The sequence below is a fragment of the Ixodes scapularis genome, unplaced genomic scaffold (assembly GCF_016920785.2).
Source record: "Ixodes scapularis isolate PalLabHiFi unplaced genomic scaffold, ASM1692078v2 PGA_scaffold0__279_contigs__length_252992795, whole genome shotgun sequence".
Lineage (NCBI taxonomy): Eukaryota > Metazoa > Arthropoda > Arachnida > Ixodida > Ixodidae > Ixodes > Ixodes scapularis.
This window is the reverse complement of record NW_024609835.1, coordinates 100,761,990-100,769,706: the sequence shown is the minus strand read 5'-3', so window position 1 is coordinate 100,769,706 and position 7,717 is coordinate 100,761,990.

Here is a 7,717-nt window from a genome sequence, read left to right as displayed (position 1 = left end):
TCCATCATCACGTAATAAACCAATACAACAGTGGTGCTAAGAAAGTGCTAAGCACTATGTCAGATACGCCATGCACAGCTACAAATTCAACCCGGCACAACGAACAAATGTATTTAAAACGCACAGCCAGCGCGAAAAATGGAGACATTCTTAATTCAGGGAAGAATAATAGCTAAAGGTCGATCATCAGTAATCCTGTCAGATCGTCCCGTAATGCTATGTTCATACTACAGACGCAACGCGTCGATCTTTCATAACACACACGAAACTAAGAGCAACAAGCGGTACGAGTTCGTTTAGGTGCACGGCTGCTGGTAGTCTAAACGAAATCATACCGTTTCTTGCACTTGCGTTTGCATGTGTTGTGAAAGATCGGCGCGCTGCATCCGTGTTGTGAACATAGAATTGCTGATCTGGTAATTTTGTGTAGTTTTCTATGTCTCTTCGAGATATGGACACCTTGTAACAGCAGAAGCGGCGATACACCATTGGATCAGTCAGGCTTAGATAAGCGAGAACCGAACATTCGTTGTTTGCGCGGGTTGCATTGTGAGCAAACCAGGAGGTCATAATGGGCAGGAGGTGGCGTTCCTATGTCCAATTCACGGAGCGAGGTGTAACGGAGATAGGCGCAGCCCCGAACTCTTCTCAGCCATTGGAGAGCTTGTCAATGTATGCCGCAATCGATTTTTGTGGCAAACAACCCTAGGTGTAATGGCATTTCTGTGGCAACGCAATTGTTTGCCCCAGAATTTCATGGCGGCGTTCACTGAATCGGTGTCGAACAGGCGAAATTTGGAGCCCAACAATTGCCTGACCAGTAGAAAGTCAACGTGTAGCAGACGGTCTCGACACCGCGCCTGGAGCGTCTTCTAGAACGAGTCGTCATAGCGCGGCTTGGGAGTGCGATCGCGTGTCAGTCGTCGTACGCACGAACGCTGAGAATGGCACCGTGGGTTGAGGAAACCGTACAAACCCTGCTACCAGAAGGTGTTGGTTTCACTCCGCCGTGATGAGAATGTGGATTCACATCGTAACATCGTTTCGTGCGTCAATCGAATTGAAAGCCAGCAGCGACAGCGAGAAGACGGAGCAGACCGCAGGCACGGAGCAGACGTAGCCTGCCTAAGCCTAACGACCTAGCGGCGAGCAGACGCTGGGTGCTTGGTTGGATTTAGTTTGGACGAGAGCGCGTTGGGACGCAGGGCAGTCTGGGATTGGGTTCTTTTTCCGGCGTCGCTGGGAACGACGACATGCCGGGTCCTGCCCTTTTTAAACGTCCTTGTGAACAAACCATTTTGTAGGTCTGACAGCCACGGGATGGCGTTTCCGAAAAAGTTCTGCGGAGGTCTGGTTTTTTGTGCGGGGCTATGGATTGACAGGTAAAGCGAAGCCGATATGGACACTGATAGAAAGCATTCACTGGTTGCCATAGTTGAGTCAAACTACAGGTTCGTGCTGACGACGAGCTTCCACAGTTATTTTGCAACAGGCCTATCACACCATCAAGAATACCGATCTTCGCAGGATAAATGTAAGCTCGTCCTGAGCATACTCTCTGAACAGGGCACTCAAATGAGGCGTCCAGTGAATATCTCCTATACGCACGACCACCAACGGAGTCCAATATCCACGCCAACGCGTAAGCTTGAATAACTAGAAGAGACTCGATCACTAAAAGGTACCAAAAACGTATTTTCCATTTCCCAAATAAATATGTATAACGCCCAGTAAACATATGTATTTTCTTTCATTATACATTAAACATTTCCCTATCGTATCTACGTGTGTTTCCCTGCGCTGTTTCTTACGGTATCTAAACATTCGCTCTGTTTCTTTATGGATGGCTTACATGTACCGGCTTGAATCTACAGGATTAAGCCTCCTCCTCCCCCCCCCCCCGGCCTTTGTGGATTTTAGGGAGAGAATGTGTTCTCGTATCTGGCCGCACCCAAACACTCCCAATAATTGTACGATTCTAAAAAAAAAAAAAGAAAAAAAGGTTGTTTGTATTTTTTTTTTTTTGTATTTCACTTTTGCAAAGGGAGAAACCCCATGTACCCTGCTTTCGTTCAGAAACCGTTCAACGTTCATCCCTAAAAAACAAGGGAGCAAAAGTCCCCCTTCGGGGCAGCATTATGGCGGCTCAGAATCCAGTGAATCAAGCAGAGAATGAGTTAACAAGGGCGCCAGAACGCTACGGATATCGCCGTTTTTTTGTTTTTTTTTTACCCGGAACGCTGGGCCGTGATTTAAACGAAAATACCTAACATCTAGTTTTCGAACAGGCAAATATTTCGCAACACAGGCGGCCCCCCTGGCTTACTAAGCAGCTGTCGGAAGAAACACAGGCAACCGCTTCGCACACATCCAATCAAGTCTCTGCTTTCGGAGTGAGAGCTGTAACAAATGAAAACATAATACGAACTTTTCACAAACTTTATTTATTGTCAAAGCCGGCTTCCCGTGCGGGTAAGGAAACGCGTTTCGAACGCAGTCACTCAGTCTTCTCGTTTTCAACAGTGCGATGTTAAAAGGCAACTCCACTCAAAATGTCGACCCTATCGAAATGACAGATATCGCTTTATGGGGGCAAAATACGGTCATACCCAAAATATCACGTCAAACCGACGCCGCATTACCGATTAAAACCAATATTAAAAATGTTCTCCCGGCTCGGTTAGCGGCCCGAAAGCGGGTAAGCAACGCTGGCACCGGGTGAGGTAGTGAAGCAACACTGGGCAATGACGTAGGTCTAGTCCTACGCTCTCGTGCGGACGCAGCGGACGCTTCGTTTCCCGTGGCATTCTGCGATTCTGCTGACGGCAAGAGGTGTCTACCACGTTATCCTGTGTTCTCCTATTTGTATGAGCGCCCAGGCAGTTCATTTAACTCCAGCATTGCTTCCGCGACAGCGCGGAAGAGAGCGAAGTGGGGCTGCTCGCTCACGCGCGTGTCGTGGAGCCGGAGAGACTCGCCGGACTCGCGTTGGGCAAAGTCGAGCACGACTTGTAGTGCTGTGCGTTGCACCAACAACCCAGTGCGCAACCCGGAGCTGCGGTTCCACAGGTTCCCAAGAGACCGGAAGAGGCACAAGGTGTGGGTCGGTGCCGTTCGCCGGATAGACTTCGGAAGACCGCCAACTCCTAGCTCCAACGCGAAGCTCTGCTCCCGGCACTTTACGTCAGACACCTACATACGGGATCTGCGGCTGCTGACTGTTGAGTGTTTCTCCACGAAACACGCGTCTTTGAAGAACGATGCGGTGCCGTCGCTGTTCGCGTACCGTCCGCCGGCTGCTCTAGCACGATCGGCCGGACGCAGCAGGTCGCGGCTGATCTAACTAGCGTGCACATAAAGGCACCTTAGCTTAGCAACTTAGACCGCTTGTGGATACATATGTCCATATATCTCCCATTATTCCTTTTTCTCTCGGTCCGCGAGCAAGAAAAAAATACAGTTACGCTGCGTCGGCACTGACCGCGCCATATTTATAGCAGTCGGATTCGGTTTTTGGCTGACAAATTTATAAATGCACACTAAAACTTACTACATTTGGTGCATATTAACAAAGTGAAGCAGTAAAAAAGAAAATGTGCAACTTACCTTCTGTTTTGAAACTCCACGTGCGACTGAGCCGACATTGAAGGTGCGTCGGCTCGGGAGCGCGGGACCAAAACTAGGTCATGCCGACGACGCGCCACTACTATCAATGTTGCCAGGCTGCTTCAGCCGGTAGTTTCGGTTTCGCCGTGCCGCCGTAACGATATTTGGATTCGCGATATCTACAAAACTGTACACACTACCGAAAAACAAATTATATCTCGTGATTCAGGGTCGCCGACTTCGACTAAATAGATCATAACCCAAAAATTGTAAAAATGCAGTGGAGTTGCCCTTTAAACGGAGACAACCGGAACCCGGCCACTACGCCCACGTCACGTTTCACCTTTTCTAGTCCCGGACACATTTGCTTCGTTAACACACACGTCAGAGACGACTGGTAAACCATTCGCGAAACCGGAAGTCGTTCCAGAAAGAGCTAATTTAAAGCAGCCTGCTTGGCTCATTGCACGTCAAGAAAATATTCCGAATCCTAGAAGAATGTTAAATTGCTAGCCACCGGACGGGCAGGCACAAGCAAAGTAATTGCAAATGTCTAGGCTAGGTGGCCATAGGTACCGCTAAATTCATCGCCCACAAAACAAAGAAAAAAAACTTTCACCCTTTCCACTCTGGTGAAGTAGAAAGAGCAGCGGAACTGAACTATGTCCCGCCATCTATGAGAGACGGCGGCAAACAGATGTCCGGCAAGCCGGTTGTCTGGTTTCCACTGTCGCTTATAGATGGTGGTAGCTGTGCAGAGGGTTGTGTCGTGATTTATTTGTCCATGGACACGAAACTGAGGTAACTAGTACTTAACAGCTGTGCTGTAAGAAGTTTTAATGCGTTAGCATTAGCGCCCAGATACACGCGCTGACCTTGGACTGGTTGGAGCGCACGTATTCAAAGTTCGCAACTTCGCCACGGGATAACGTCACAGCCCTAATGGCTGTGGGAACTAGCCAAAAATAACCTTCCGGAACCGCCGACAGATGGCGGTGGGGCGCGACGCATAACAACGGAGGCCGCATTGGATCGGCTGGTTATAATGAGCGACGCCGTGACGTAACACCTTGCAACCTATGAACATCGGCGATAGAGGCTCTAGCCGGCGACGTCCCCCTTCAGCAATCGGGGCGCCGCCCTAGTGGGGGACGACGGGTGTATCACTGGGACGCGTGTTAATCCCCCGGTTAAAGCCGCTTGGCGGCGACCGTTTGCGGATGGTTCATAAAATATTGATTCACCTTGGGCCACCCGTATACCTGCCGCCTCGCGGCGCCCCGCCGGCGGCTCAAGTACGCCCTAGCCCCGCTGTCCTCCACTGCACCGCGGTTGCTCGGTGTTACGTCAAGCGGCCGGTGTGCGAGTGCGCGCTTTGGAGGCCTTTGGAAGCTTTTGCCACCGGCTTTAGACACCCGTGGACGCACACAGGCTGCGATTTCGCTCATCTGTCTGCCACGCCGCTCTTGACACGCAGTCATCTTACTATAGAACCGGATCGTAAGCGTACGGTGTCGTCGCCCCTGTATGCACAACATCTATGCACAAGACCCGAGGTGGTTCTGTCCCTTTCCGCGCATCACACGCACGTCCTTCAAGCACACACTAAGTGACCTGATCTGCTTGCACCTGGGAGGACAAGTGTTTCGGGAATGTTCACTCCGCAGAAAGGTTCTGAGAGGCTGCATTCGCCATGCTTTGTTATGCAGGATGTATAAAAAAGGTGTATACACCAGCTGTATGCTATAGCAGTGTGTATACACCCCGTATAACATGTTTGCAATACAGGGCATATACAGGGTGTGACAGTTACACTTAAGCGGTTCGTGCAGGTGAGTTATACGGCCAGGAGACAGCAGGGGCGGAATGCGATGATAACCTAATCATCTGCGTTTTGTCACTGCTAGCTTTGCGCCTGCTACACGAGTGGTAACATTGGTGGACCCACAATTTTCCCACGGGCTTGAAGTCGTTCTAAAAAAGGTTGATTCAGTGGTTGCCGATAACTCTCAGTACGTTTTGTGGGAGCGAGGGTCTGCCACCCCACCCAGGGGCTGCTAATTGGAATCATTTGTCTATTTTTCCTAACTAAAGGTTTATTAACGAATTTTAGCTAATTAGCCGTGTAATCAGCCGTATAATTAGCCTTCTGGCTGTATAACTCACCTGCTTTAACCGCATTAGGGTAACTTTCACGCCTTTTTTTAAACAATTATGTAAAGCTTAAAAAAACACTGCGCATAAGCACTGCGCGAAATGCTCACGTATATCTTCGGGAATCAGCGTGGCGGCAGCAGCGATTTTCGCTCTACTCTTGGGATTTACACTTATTTGTTATACACACATAAACACTTCGCCGGCCACTACATACGATACCGTACAGTTTGCATGCAGCCAGAAGACACCAATACACAGCACATACAAACGTCAACATGAACACAAAATACCCCCTCACTGACTTCGTACACTGGGCTTCCGCCTACAGTACTCGTCGTTCTCAAAGAACGGATTTTTTGCCGATAATTTAAGCAACCAATAAAGTTACCAGTATGTCCATCTTTTTGCTCAGTAAAGTAATTGCTCAGAAGGTATTCCGAAGGAAACAATAGTTGAATATCCTAGTAAACAGTAAACTCTCGTTGTAAATATTTCAGACAGCCAATGAAACAACCCGCTCCACTGCGGTTCTGCCATTTGTTCGCTTCCCCGGAAAGCACGTCGTAAAATGGCGCGACGAACGCTACATTTTCTATCGTATTCGTTTTTGTCTTTGGGCTGTTCGAGTGTGGCGGCAGTGGTCGTCGTGAATTAACCTTTTTAATGGTACGTTCACACTTGCGGATCCGCTAGCGAATCCACCCAGCTCTTGCCGCTGGGGCGAAACACTGCACGGAAAACGCGGCGGGACCTATTTCCGCCGCCGAACGAGGCGTTTCGCTGACCGGAAGTACCATTCTTGCTCAGCGTGACGTATCCTACGTCACGAGTACGCGTTCTTCCGGGAGCAGCGTCGCCCTGGAGTCTGGAGCAAGGAGGTAGAGGGGCTTAGAGTGATAAACCTCTCTGACGCAGGTATAATGTGAAAATATGAAGGTATGAGACTTTATAATGTTTTTGCGCAAGATCGCTCTGGATCATCTGGATTTTAACTCCTGTGAGACAGCATCAACCGTATCGCTGTACCGGTGCTCGGATTCCGGGATGCGTTTGAGGATCGATAGAACTTTGAGTGCTTTTAGCATAAAATTTTCACATTCTCTTAGCTTTGTTTGAACATTGAAATGTCTGAGAATCGACGCGAAATGTATGCGTCGGATGTAGGGCCTAGAGGAATTTGTTTCAGCCCTAGGTAACTGCATAATCACAGCAACTTCTAGCGAGGACGCTCCTGTGAACTTTACGTTTTGCACTTATCAACAATTTTACGATATAACTTCAGGCATAAAATATTCGCATTTTTCTAGCTTCGTTTAAACGTTATAGTGTCTGAGAATCGAAGCGAAAGGTATACGTCGCGTTAGGGCCTAGGGAAAGTTGTTTCAGCCTTGCGTCACCGAATAACCATAACAACTCTTAGCAAAGAAGCTCCTGCGATCTTTAACCTATTGTGCTTATCGACGATTCTATATTCGATCGAATTTCTTCCTGTTTTTATGAGTGCGAAGTCAACACTTATTTTCAGCTACGAGGACGACGTTTATTGAGTGGGGGGATGAATAAATCGTTGCAAGCACCTGCTTGAAAGCTATTCGACTTGCTATAAGAACAACTATTTTGGTGTACGCATAGATTAACTGCACATTTTCCTCTTTCGTAGGAGTTAGAAGGATTTATTGCAGCGAAACTTTCTTCCATCAAGAGCGCATTGTATTACTTGGTCAACTATTTAATTGTTCTAATTACCTGGATAAGAATATTCATATTTGTGTTCATCCCTTGCCGGGAGAGCAGTCTTTTTGAAAAATGTTGACTGCCATTCCTTTCGGTCTCTTCAATAGTCTTTTTTCAAAAGTGTGGACTGCCTATACTTCGTATCACCGCAACTTGGAAAAGGGCAACCGCCACAGCCCTCTCGAGCCAATCAGAGAGACGGAGCGAATGTGTGACAAAT